General features: G+C 35.7%; 1 long non-coding RNA gene across 2 annotated transcripts; it reads left to right on the top strand.

The window, feature by feature from the left end:
* The first annotated feature begins 3751 nt into the window (after window positions 1-3751).
* On the top strand, window positions 3752-13070 carry LOC136836593 (uncharacterized). Of its 2 annotated transcripts, none has more exons than XR_010852436.1 (3): window positions 3752-4039; window positions 8549-8699; window positions 10185-13070. It is a non-coding gene; the product is annotated as an uncharacterized lncRNA (long non-coding RNA). The 2 variants fall into 2 exon arrangements; XR_010852437.1 differs by having other exon boundaries at window positions 8549-8640; window positions 10185-11321.
* The last annotated feature ends 450 nt before the right edge of the window (window positions 13071-13520 follow it).

Genomic DNA, 13520 nt, shown 5'->3' with positions numbered 1-13520 from the left:
TGTAGCTGCTCCTCTGGCTGTGGGGGCATTGTTATGCATTTGTTCATCTATACTTTTTGTACATTCGTTTAAAGTGGATTTGTTTTCCGTTTTGGCGTTTGTTCATATTGTGTGTGAATTTGTGCGCAGTTTGACTTCATCCTGTACTTAGACAGTGGTTCTTAACCAGGGGTGCTCGCTCCCCTCGTGGGCAGTTCCTCATTGGACGGGTTGGTATCGTTCTCGGCTACCACTCTGCTGGGCCCGCGTTCGATTCTCCGACCGACCAATGAAGAATTAGAGAAATTTATTTCCGGTGATAGAAATTAATTTCTCGTTATAATGTGGTTCGGATTCCACAGTAGGCTGTAGGTCCCGTTGCTAGGTAACCAATTGGTCCTTAGCTACGTAAAATGAATCTAATCCTTCGGGCCAGCCCTAGGAGAGCTGTTAATCAGCTCAGTGGTCTGGTTAAACTAAGGTATACTTTTTTCCCTCATGGGTGCGAAGCCAGTTCCTAAGGGGTGCGAGGATGCCTATGAATAATTAAAGCAAAATATGTTTTTATATATGCATGGTATTTTTTCTGCAAAAGATAAAAATAACATAAGATAAAATAAAATAAATAATTAATAATAATAATAATAAATAATTATTATTATTATTATTATTATTATTATTATTATTATTATTATTATTATTATTTGTAAAGATGAAGGAATGTGGTTTTGTTATTAATGAACATCATATCAACTTTGTAGTTTAGGTTTCTTTATTTTTTTTTGTTATTTCAGCAATTCAGGGGGTGCGAGAACTGACTACTGATTTGAAAGGGGTGCACAACTGAAAAAAAAGGTTAAGAACCACTGCGAGTGCAAAAGGCAGGTGACCTCACCTGTAAGCAGAATGACACCAGCTTTTTTACCTTCACAATGTCGACTTGTGAACGTGGGTGCCGTAAGCGGTTTAGCCCGCAATCCTCTTATAAGGATTATTTCGAAAAAAAAAAGACAGTCTTAAACTTCACATTTTTCAAAAATGGAGCAGAGAAATCTTGCAATGCATTTTAAAATAATTTTTATACCCGAATCCATGGTTGGGTGCAAGGATTTTTTACTTAGCAAAAATTTAATTTGAGCCTTATTTCAAAGCTTCAATTAATATCATTGTTTTGATAACCGATTCTAGGTAGAAATTCGTAAGATGAATCTCCCATGTCTATACTATTACTTTTTCACCGTTAATCCTGAAATAAAATTAATTTTTGATATTTAGGCCTGAGGGAAAATAATGAAGAACCTTTCAGTAAATTCAGAGAAGCGTGTTTGTCGTGTTTAAGGTTACAGCGATTCATTGATCACCTTATTTGGCTGTGTTCGTAACGTAATCCTACAAGTTTTTAATATTTTAATGTTAGTAACAAATTTTATTGTCTAAGAACCTATAATTTTAATAATAAGGATGATTTTTAGTTTTCTGTAAAAGAAAGCTATCGCGCCCTGTCCGTCCGCACTTTTTTCTGTCCGCACTTTTTCTGTCCGCCTTCAGATCTTGAAAACTACTGAGGCTAGAGGGCTGCAAATTGGTATGCTGATCATACACCCTCCAATCATCAAACTACCAAATTGCAGCATTCTAGCCCCAATGGTTTTTATTTTATTTAAGGTTAAAGTTAGCCATAATCGTACATCTGGCAACGACATAGGCCAGGCCACCACCGAGCCGTGGTTAAGTTTCATGGGCCGCGGCTCATACACCATTATAGTTGTACAGAAAACTCGATTGCGCCGAAGAAACTTCGGCGCATTTTTTACTTGTTTATTGTTAAAGTCTGCATCTGAAAGGTCTAATGTTATCATGTTGAAATTCATTCACCGTTTGTCTGTGTTCTTGTTTCATTCGTTGACAGGGTCAATATGGAAATTTGACATAAAATGTAGAGGATCTGAAGTGCGTGTCTACTGGTTTTAAACAAGGGTGCTGAAGTTGTTCAAAGCAAGATGCCTGTTGGCCCTCTGGTATTTTAAGACAATATCTTGCTGGTATCTTATGTTTTGTTAATTCCCACGTTACCTTTTAAACTCTCTCTCTCTCTCTCTCTCTCTCTCTCTCTCTCTCTCTCTCTCTCTCTCTCTCTCTCTCTTTCTCACATTTTTCGGAAATCCCTCTCCTCGTCTTGATACATTTAAATCAATTAAATATTTTTCCTTGACTGGAGAGAGTCTTTCCTTGGTTTATGTCTATTAGGAGAAAAAAAAATTGCTAAAACCGCCATGGTCGACTTACCTATTGCAAAGAAAATTCATTAATCATATACTGGACTTAGGTATTAACTTTAGAAAGAATTTAGTAAAAAATAACGTTACTTACCCTTGATATACTATACATACATTATATTAAATCCGGTAATGGACTTCAATTTACAGTTAAATGTGCGGAAAATTTACTTTTTTTTTAATTATCATATTTTTTTAGAATTAATCCGCACAATTTTTTCCGTAGCACTGAATCCGAAATATCTTATGGATTCACCATTTATGTATGAACTTTGTATTTTAGCGTACTTAAAAAAAGACCTGCTTGTTTCAGTTATATACCAAAACATTTATGTTACATTGCTGTAAAGTAATAATGTTTTCTTTACCAAATTTCTGTGTATCGCGTATACCTCAGCGATGGACTTCCAACTGCTGTTATTTGATTGGAATAAAGCGAATTTGGATTTGTTTTCTTTGTCTCTGCTTTACCTGAAGTAGAGTTAAGGGCGTATACGTTATAACCGTTCCCCAAATGTGGTTTCTGGTAAGATTTGTTCTAGTTACACAGCCCCTCCAAGAACGACGAACAGATCACTAACTATTTATTCCGCGCGTTGTCTGTTGACTTTCAGTCCTCAACGTAATCATTGCTACTTAAACTTGTTGCAAATGGTAATAATAATGATATTCATTCATTTATTTATATAAGTCTTAAGCCGTTTATTAATAATTTATAATGTCAAATAAAACGCAATTATGAAAAAACTGGAAACAAATGGAAAAGAACTGGAGAGTTAGGAGATACCTTTCTAAGTCGGAATTGAAATTTCTTTGAATTAAGTTTTAATTTGTAATTTATGGATGTAAGGTGGTAAAGTATTTATAAGATATGTATGAAATCGGTGAAAACTCACAAGCTATCTTTACGATTTTATGTTTTTAATTCCTAGTCGTCACTTCATGGCATCGAGGACCATAGTCTTTCTTCTCCGATTTGCATATTTTAAACAGTAAATTATGTTAAATACCTCTGTTCGATAACGCTGCATGGAATTATTTTCCCTTGCAAACTGAATTACATTGTACGAAAAGGGTATTTAAATGAACTTCGGTAAGCGCAACTCTTCCTCGTCAGCTGACGTAGGTATCAACAACATTTTGTGGGCGGGGCTGAATTACGGAATATCCATTTATTCAAAATAATAGTTATAGTTATTCAGTATATATTAATTTTATTTTGACTTTTATTAGTCTTTGTATTCATAGCAATGTCTAAAATGTACTACGAGTATAACCATTTTCATAAACTTCCCGGTCGTGAACGATTTGATTTAATCTTGCCAAAATTCAAGTTTCCTCTTTTGAAAAATTTCATTACTATTAAATTTAGCTTTTTCATTCAAGTATCGTTAACGCTGTCACAATTTTTTTTCCTAAGAAAAATAACAGAAATGGGTATGGAACCATCGTCCACCATAGCCCCCCAGATTTTCTCTCTCTCTTGCCACCGTCACTCGTCAGTCCGTCAGTCACTCACCGGTTACATCTGCTTGGAGAAAAATGCTTCTTGTGGTTTGCCTTAAGGACTTTGTTTTGGTGGGAACCATTGAAAGAAAGGCCGGCGTTTCCATTTTGTGCCGAGGGCGTTTGCATTCATTTGGAACAAGAATGAATTGGTTTTTGATTGGATACGCAGAAAGATAAAGATAGCATCACCAAAATGCGTTTCTGGGACTAGAGCGTGTCTATTTTGGCATAAAAGTGATGGATTCTTTTAACATCAAGAGCATGCAAATCTCACGGTAAGCCAAATATGAGTATCGAGTTCTTGTAATTAGGCACAAATTTTTTGGTTTCTGTTATCTGTCAGAAGTGATAGTCGATATTGAGGTTATCAGGATTAAATTTTTTGTAGTGTGGCGTTTGATACCATTAGGTCATGAAGTCCCCACTGTTTATAGGAACTTCCCACTACCTATAGGAATTGCCCACTACTTACAGGAACTAGTAAATTCAGGTGACCAAGTGTTGTGCATGGGCTTGGGACAATCAACCTCATCCCGAGCGTAAGTTATAACAAATATGGAATGTGTTTTAAGTGGTAGTTGGTTATACTAAACCTAAAAGCAAGCACATAGAGTGGGGTTTCAGAACCTGGTATACTTATTGGCAATTCAGATTTACCTCGATAGAGGTCATGCATGTGGCTGGGGAATATTCTTCTAGAGAATTTTTCCGGATTTCTGAAAAAAAGTAAAATTTTACTTTAAATCATTAACACATTTTGGGCTTGAAAATACAATTTTCCAGTGTTTTAATCTGTGCTTGTGACATTTCCGACGTTCGTTTCTTTCGCACATGACCTAACCAACCGCAGCTGACCTAACCTAACCTAACCTAAGGCACCAGGTCATCACCCTTGTGTATGATAGTTTGGAAACATTCCAAATACTTACCTGAATCTGAATGCGAATTATCCATGGGATTAATGTCCTCGTATTTCACTCGCTTTGTGTTTTCCCCCACCAGAAAAGCCCAATATACCACTGTCATCCCCCAGCATAGGAAAATATTTTCAATTTTTTTTTTTTCAAATTTTTGTTGTATTTTCAAATAAATTTTTTTTCAAATAAAATTTTTTCTAGTAAGTTTGCACCTATATTTCGCTCATAATACCAGTTTTGAATTATGCCTGAGACAAGAGTGAGGGAAACCACATGAACAGGATATAAAATCTGGATCGCCATTATTCATTGTCACTGTCTTGTAATTGCTGTATAATCAGGATATTTTATGTACAGTGCCACTACATCGGCGTTATGAACATCGTCCATTCCTGTATAACAAGTAACTTATCTAGGATATGAAACTGGCATATCACATTTTGTTGGAATAGTTGGTGTTACTATATTGTGAAAAACATGAATAATGCATTAATCAGGGCTTATACATTTTTTACTATTTTTATGGGGGTGTGTGGCGGCGTATTCAAGCTTTATTTTCCCCAGAGGAAAATCATGAGTTAATGAATTGCACAGACTGGAATGGTAAAATATGTCAAATCAGTAGCGTGTGAGCATGGTTCACGACTTTAAATATGAACAGTAACTGGAAAGAAAAATAGATAGCCCGTGGAAATATGGCTGTGAAACATTAGAAAAAATGCCAGCTTAAACTGAGGTGCTGAGTCCTTCCCTGGCAAGGGTGGTTGCCCCACACATGAACGACCCCCTCCTACCCCCCTCCCCATCCTCCTCTTCCTCAGTTATAAAGTGTGATACGGGTAATATGATTACATTGTAACATTTAGTACATAATTCAATTTAAATTTCTTGTCCTTCCACTCAGCCTTGGGCACTTCTCATAATGGGGAACTCCCTAACCTACCTGAGGATATCGGGTCCTACCCCAGTTACTTGCTTCGTTTATTACTTGCTTGCCATGTTCATGATAGTCTAGGGGGTTTTGAAAGCAGGAATAATCAATTGCAGCTATGTGAATGTTACAAACAAAGTGATATTCCAAAGGAGGCTTTTCCAAGACTAAGTTGATTAAAGTATTTTCAACTAGAATGTTGGGGTTTAAAAATAATAACTCTAAGGCAATTTACTAGCTTTCTCTGGACCAATATTCATCAAAACATGGTAAAGGAAACATTGTGAATAACATTGCCAAAGAGGATAACGAGAATAGGGTATTTCTAAGTAATAAGACACCGCGAGTTTTAGCGAGAAATGGCAGTTTCTTATAGTATTTTGGTTGCTTATTTACAGTTCAACGATATTTTTGGCGGTCGGCTGTAAAACCTGTATTTCCCCTGAGTCAACAAGGGATTTCCTAACGCGATCTTCACAAGACAGAATGTTGGCTACGTCTTTTCAAAAATTATAACTGGTTTTTCAACACTTTTAGGGCTTCTGACACTGGCGGTTTTGTTTGTCAATGGAATGTCCCTTCGCCGTGTTTAGTACTGGCCGGGGGTGAGCATTTTACACTTGCCAGACGGGATAGGATTGACCAGACGTAACGGTGCTCTTCTCGTGAAGATCGCGCATGGAAACTGATCATCGCAAACATGGTTAAACAGCCGAAAAATTAACGTTAAATTGTTAATAAGCATTGGCAAACTGATTTCTCGATAAATACGAGAGAATAACTTAGTTCTACCGAGAATGTAGGGACACTGAGGCAACGATTGCTTGCGTCCCACTTTTGGACGTTTTATGTCGATCGTTGAAAGGTATTAAAATTATTGTACTTGGCAGCAGATGTAAATATTAAATCGAGGATGACTTTCAAGATATCTGCACTACTGCTCTGTGTTTGGTAACACACCGATAATGGTATTACCGCTAAATAAGGCTTTGCTGTTGAAGTAGGACTGCGCAGAACTATGTGGGGGTTACTGTAGTCGCCATGCAGTTCCCAGTTGACAGTTGTATTTGAATCAGTATTTGATTCTGTGCCACTTCAAATCAATGGGTCTTGATCCTTGGCCGAAACGTGAATAAATATATTGAATAAATAAATAAATAAAAAGAATTAAAGGAATATAATTTTGAGTCTGGACAGTGGAATCCTTGGTATGTCATTTTCCAGTCAGAGCTAAAATTAAAATGCCCCTATACTGATTTCCCAAGTAGCTTTGGCAGCCCAGATATGAAATTGTGTATCATATGCTTTAACTCCCAAAAATTTATGCTTTCCAAGCATGCTACTTTTATATTTTCACACTACTGACATAATGCAATCTTTTCAAAATTGCAGTGTCATTATTTGCTACCAATAAACTGTAAGATACTTTTCATGTCAAATAATAATGGTTCACTTCTGAAGTTCCTGACTGTGTTGACAATTAATTTGCCATACTGGTATATAGGTAAACAATTTTTAAATTGTTTTTGTTGTGTTTTGTTGGTTCTCAAATTACTGCATAAAAAATGCTTAGGGAAACTTGTATAATGTCCATGTTGGTTCTCAAATTACTGCATAAAAAATGCACAGGGAAGCTTGTATAATGTCCAAACATCATATTCTCCACTCTAGTGAAGCATTTAACTTAATTTCTTTCCTTCTTAATGTTGGAGCATGAACATTGTTCAGTCTGTATCGCATGCCGTCTTAGGTGACGAGCATATTTGCAAATTTATGCTCTGAATGTCTGTAGCTGGTCACTTAAGTGTTACATTAACTCTGAGGCTATGCATAAAGCTAGTTACATCTATTTAGCATGACCTGTTGAGCCATGCGTATACTGCTTATGGCATGGGGACATTAACAAGTTTCTAATTTCTTCTGACCTGTCCAGAAACTCGCCTAGCAAATTAGAAATTGGAAAAATAAAGTCCCCAGTGGTATGTACGCCGTATATTTGCTATATACAGTACAGGAAGCTTTCGCCAACTTGACTAGTTGGCCTCTTCAGCCTGATTCAGGCTGAGGAGGCCAACTGATCAAGTTGGCAAAAGTCTCCTGTGTATAGAAATACACTATGTATGTACATAATGCTGTGGACTGCATTTTAACATTTAAGATCACGAGAAAGTGATATCAATTAAAACTAGAAATTACCCAATCACTATCAACGTGGCATGTGTTAATGGATTAGATTAATAAAAAAATTGTCAAATTACTGTAATGGAAGTAAGTTGATCTTCAAATACTTGAGCAGGAAGAGGGCAACCGTTGCCTAGGGTAGTAGTTAGGATTTGTACTTGGATTAAAGTTTCCTTACGTACTGAACCCTATAGGTAAGCACTGTTGTTATAGCTACGCAATGACTCATATTATGCCATAAATCGTTGTCCCTGTTGAAAACCACCCCAACAAAAAAGCATCAGAAGTTTTACAACAAATTAAATACTATACTACATTTCTTACAAAATTTAATCTTGATTTGTGACGGAAGTAATCTGTAAGAATGAGCTGTATGGTATTAGCATCTTGCGCAAGAATTGTCTTGAGGGGTGCTCACTGAAACTGGTTCTTATTTTTGCCTGACATGTCACTCATTGCATGAAATGCAGTACTGTTTACTATTTCTGTTTTGCCTTAACATTTAAAAACAAATGGGAAAGTTCTGTTAGCATTCTTTATAATAAGTTTTCATTATGCAAGTGATGTTTCAAATTAAGATAAATATGATTTATTTTGAGGTGAAGAATCAGGAATTAGGAATTGAATAGAGAAACAAATCTTTGGAATTATAAAGCCCCTCATTTCATTATATTGAAGCAATTTCTATAGTGTATATTTTATATTAAGAATGAAGTCGGGGCCGATTTTATACCAAAATAAATTTTTCATTCCAGACTGACTGCGATGGACAGTTCATGAACGAAACGAGTGATGGGTTTCACGGAAGTGGCGTGTAGTACCTCAGATGGTGTTGAATATCTGGACGGTAACACCTAAGTATCTGCAGAACGTGATTCTGTACAATAAAGTTTGGATCTGTAGGGGGTTAGTGTCATCAGTGCACCTTACTCGGTGCACTGTAGGTATTAAGGTTTTCTGCAGTCCCTTCGGCCCCTAGCTGCAACTCCTTTCATTTCTTTTACTGTTCCTCCGTTCTGTTTACCATCTTATTTTCCGTCATCTCCTATCAATTGTTTCATAGTGCAACTGCGAGGTTTTCCTCCTGTTACACCTTTCAAACCTTTTTACTCAATTCCCTTTCAGAGCTGAGTGACCTTCAGCGCAAGGCCTTTAGCCTAAATTCTATATTCCAATTCCAGTAAAGTTTGGTACTGAACATTCACTAGATGTAAAATTAGTACTATTATGCTCAGATTATTAGACACTTGAAGAATGATTATCTGTACTGGTTGAAGGAAAGGACTTTCAGTTAACTTTCGAAAACATTCGTGTAAACGGCCACTTTTTAGCCAGTCGATTCAGGAGGCATCCTCTCATAGTGTTTACCAAGTCTTCATAGGTATATTTTACTCTAATACAGTATTACTTGTTGATCGCATACAATATTTTCCTGTTGAACTGGAGTAATGAAGTTATGATATTCAAATGAGGATGCTAAGTTAGCACAATTTCAGTTGCAATTCACTAGACAAAGAGCTTTGGGTGTTGAAACGTATGTCACTGTCTATTTGCTAGGATGCTATCAGATGTGACAATTATAGCAATTCAAAATTGGTTTTAACGATTCGACTCGGGATATCATTTCGAAATCTAAAAGGATTCGGTTTCAGTTTTTAAGTTTATGGTAATTTAAGTAAAACTGGACATCAGAAAGTTTTTTATTACGTCCAGTACGTGTATTACCCCTTCCAAGACGTGTGGGGACAAACTCCGTGGATTGGGAGGCTGAAAACACCTTGACATATTACATTGCGTTTCCTTTGGAACCAGGAATTTTCCCATGTTCAAGTATGGCCGTTTAATGTTAAAATGTCTCACTGTTTTGTAAGGACTTTAGAGCGGACTTTTTATAATTCTACTGTAGGCACCTTTTACCATCATGCCACCAAACATTGCATGCAGCCAATATTTTGTCAACAACATTGCCGGGTGTGTTTGTGCTTCAGACACATCGCCTCAATTCAGTAATAAGAAAATGTTTAATTTTCCGCTAGTAGTTATCGATGAATTTGTTGTTTATAATTTCCCTAATCTTTCTAGTCACTGGCATTGGTTTAGTACAGTGGAGTTTTAAATCTGAATTTAAACAGAGCGTTTTTAATTTTTTAGTATGTCGATAATTAGTAATCAGTTTGTTTACCTTGTATTTGAGTAACATTTTAGCATGATTTTGAGTTATATTTTATTATTCAATAATTGCCATATGTTATTTCTACGGTAATGTCAGTGCCAAGGATAAAATCTCTTTCATAGTTTGGATTAATCTAAGGGCTCATCACAATGTTTTCCGAGGTTTATGAAATTCAAAATGCTTTTCAACAAAATACTAAGAATTTTTCCCTATTTCAGAAGATCGCCCACCATCGCCGTTTGGAGACTTGGAAACCTGGATACTTGGCATTATTTTAATGGACTTACCTTGTCAGTAATAAAGAAGTTAAGAATTAATGTTGGCTGATGGATTCTGAATCAACGGACATCATGTGGTGCAAGATCTTTTCAAGAATTCTCTTCAAAATCCCAGTGGTCTCTCCGCAGCATAGTTAGCAAAATATAAAACCCAAACCAATAGAACCAAATGTATAATTTTATACGTCAAATGATAGTTGGAAAGGAAACAGTTAAAGGGATAAAATCATACACTATAACATTTTCATGAATGGATACCTTTACGTAGAATGAGATAACTTAGGGGAAATACTTTCCCATAGCTCGGGTCTTCGTAGTAGGTAGGTATTTTCTGCTTTAATTTCGGCAGCATAATTGCCAGAGTATGTTGTGATTCTGTGTAAGTCAAATTTGGGAAAATATAAATTTGTAATTTAATCTGGATGTCGGAAAAGCCAGTTCACTAGAGTGAGGTGAAGTAACGCATAACAGCCTGAAATTTCTGCCGTACAAAACGAGCTCTTAAGCGTTAGAGCAACCTACAATGATTCTAGTAATTAATGCATAGATTTAGAGATGTACTTTGAAAATATAGTTAAATAGATTTATGAGAGGGTGGAGGGATTAGTGTAAAGCACTGATAATACTTATTTCAAATTATATTTAAAAATGCCAGTTTTTAAAGGGTATTGGAACTTGTAAATTATCTGAATATTGACGGGAAATTTAAGTGAGAGTCGACGCGTGAAAATCCATTTGAGGTAACACTAAAATAGGAAACACTGAGGACTATGAATTTAACATAACTTTATTTTGTTTACTGTTTCTAGGGGGGCTTTCAAGTTTGCCCAAATATTATACTCAGGTCGGCATTTCTAGTAACTCAGTTTTAAAGAAATTTAATATAAAAATATAATTAAGGTTAATTTTTTGGTGATTAACATCCACCGTGCACGCTGAAATGCCGTTTAGGCTTCCTCGTAGCTTGCTTTTTGTGTTAGTTGCAGATCAGTGAAATACAGTCCCATTCTCTCTCTCTCTCTCTCTCTCTCTCTCTCTCTCTCTCTCTCTCTCTCTCTCTCTCTCAACTGTTGGTGCTGAACAAACTTTGCAAAGTGTCTATAATCACAGAGCTCAGCTTCTCTCTCTCTCTCTCTCTCTCTCTCTCTCTCTCTCTCTCTCTCTCTCTCTCTCTCTCCCAGTTGAGAACTTTGCCAAAGGGTCTAAATAAGAATTTGGAAATAAGAATATTGCACAAACTCCCAGATACCGCCTGAATTACTATGGGTAGACTCAATGATTGTAAGTTTTTGAAGATGTTGCATTTCAGCAATCAATTTTGCTCCGTTTGATGAAGGTTGCCCCTAGTACGCTGTAAAATTTTAATGGACCCTTTTGAACTAAAGTTTCACTATTTCACCCAAACATTAGCTTGATTTTTCTTGTTTTGTTAACTGGAGCAATCCTTCATGTTCATGAAATTTGAATTCCTTTAGAAATAACTCTTGAGAAAATACATTAACATTTGGTTTCGCTCTTTTTGATGATAATCCTTTGAATTCCTGAATGGACTAATCAAAATTCCTTTAACCTCATTTCAAAGTTCAATCATCGAATTTCAAAAGTTTGGGCTTAAGAGGACAGTGGTAAAACCACTTGTTAGAGGACTCCAAATTCCTGTGATAGTTGTGCTCTTGCAACAAGAAGCTGACTGGTGTGAAATTACAAACTTGCACCAGGACTGCAACTAGGCATTGGTAACATGGTTCATTTACCATGAACATGATACAGAGAACACGATATCATTAAGTACACCAGTACTCGACAAAAATCAAAGTTGTCGATGGGAGGTAAAGAATAACTTGGAAAAGATTGCATTAAACTCGTTTAAAAAACAATACACACTTAGACCATAAAGGTGTCCAAAAACCAACTGAAAATTAAAATTTTTCCTAAACCAATTTTTTCCAGCTTTACATTTAGTAGATGCAATAGTCCACTCTGCAGTTTAAAAACTGTTCCATATAGTTTTGAGGTGGTTTATTTTTAATGTAATATTTGGTGAAGTTTCCTTTTACTCTTTTGCATATGGACACGAAAACAAAATTGTACACGCAGTACCAGTTAACATTTATATTGTAATGTCAAGGTTATTGACGCTTCATGAAGAAAATGAGTCCTCTAACCACTGGTTTTATTATCAAGTCTTCCGATACTATTTCAACACAGTTGTTGCATTTGTAAATTTATTTTCTGTAAAAAATTGACTAGAAACATCATAAAATTTTTCATCTACATTAAAAAAAATTTTTTTTTAATTAACTTCCTAAATCTCTGCTTAACAAATTTACATCTTGGTCCGAAACAGAATGACAAAAGCTAAGAAAATAGTCTTGACTTTTTTCCTGACCTGCGACCATACTAAATCTTTCAAAATGCTCCTTAATAAAAACAAATTCACTTTGTGCTTTCTATAATGGAACCATCTCTTTTTTTTTATGCTAGTAATGAAAGCATTTTTAGCATACTGTCTTAGAACTGCTCTTAGTGACGTTTCGCATGAATGGTGCTAAATTAGATAGAAAATCACGAACCAATTATTCCAGTCTAATTAGTCCTTTTCAACCTAGGATTAATAGGTCCGATATCTTTCTCAGCGGTGTGAACTTGATTGAAAGTGAAATAGGTTAATAGGAAATGTCGATGGACAAAAGTCGACCATTTCAACCTTGCTTGGACAGTGTATCACTGTGGTTTCAACCATTATTAGTTGGATAACCCTTGTTGGGTATTTTGAAATAACCACGAGGTATTTTTATTTTAACTTTTGAGAAAATTTACATAGTTTTGCGGTTTTCTTTTATAAATATATTTTTATATATACATATACTTTATTACAATGCGGTTAATAAATAATTTACATCTACGTTCATAAGCCAGTCAGATAAGAAAGAACTAATACAAAATATATAACTATAACTGATAATGCAATAAGGTTTAGGACGTCAGAATACACTTTACATGGTAACCTTTATAAGAAACTTGATGTAGGTTGCATGATTAGCAGCCTTTTACGGCTGGAAGGAAAGTCTCCATTAAAAATTTCATGCTGCAGTACACTTAAGTTTTGTGGATTTAATATAGGATGTGTACGAGTTTCACAGGCGATGGAGGTGGTTGTTCCTTGGTGAAGTTAAATTTGTCATAGGACGTAGTATTTACATTTGCAGTATACGAGAACAAAGCTAAGTTAGAATTTGCCTGAGAGAGTTTGAACTTAAGATTTCTTTGCTTAGT

Source organism: Macrobrachium rosenbergii, chromosome 56, assembly GCF_040412425.1.
Source record: "Macrobrachium rosenbergii isolate ZJJX-2024 chromosome 56, ASM4041242v1, whole genome shotgun sequence".
NCBI lineage: Eukaryota > Metazoa > Arthropoda > Malacostraca > Decapoda > Palaemonidae > Macrobrachium > Macrobrachium rosenbergii.
This window is presented reverse-complemented; position numbering and strand designations above follow the sequence as displayed.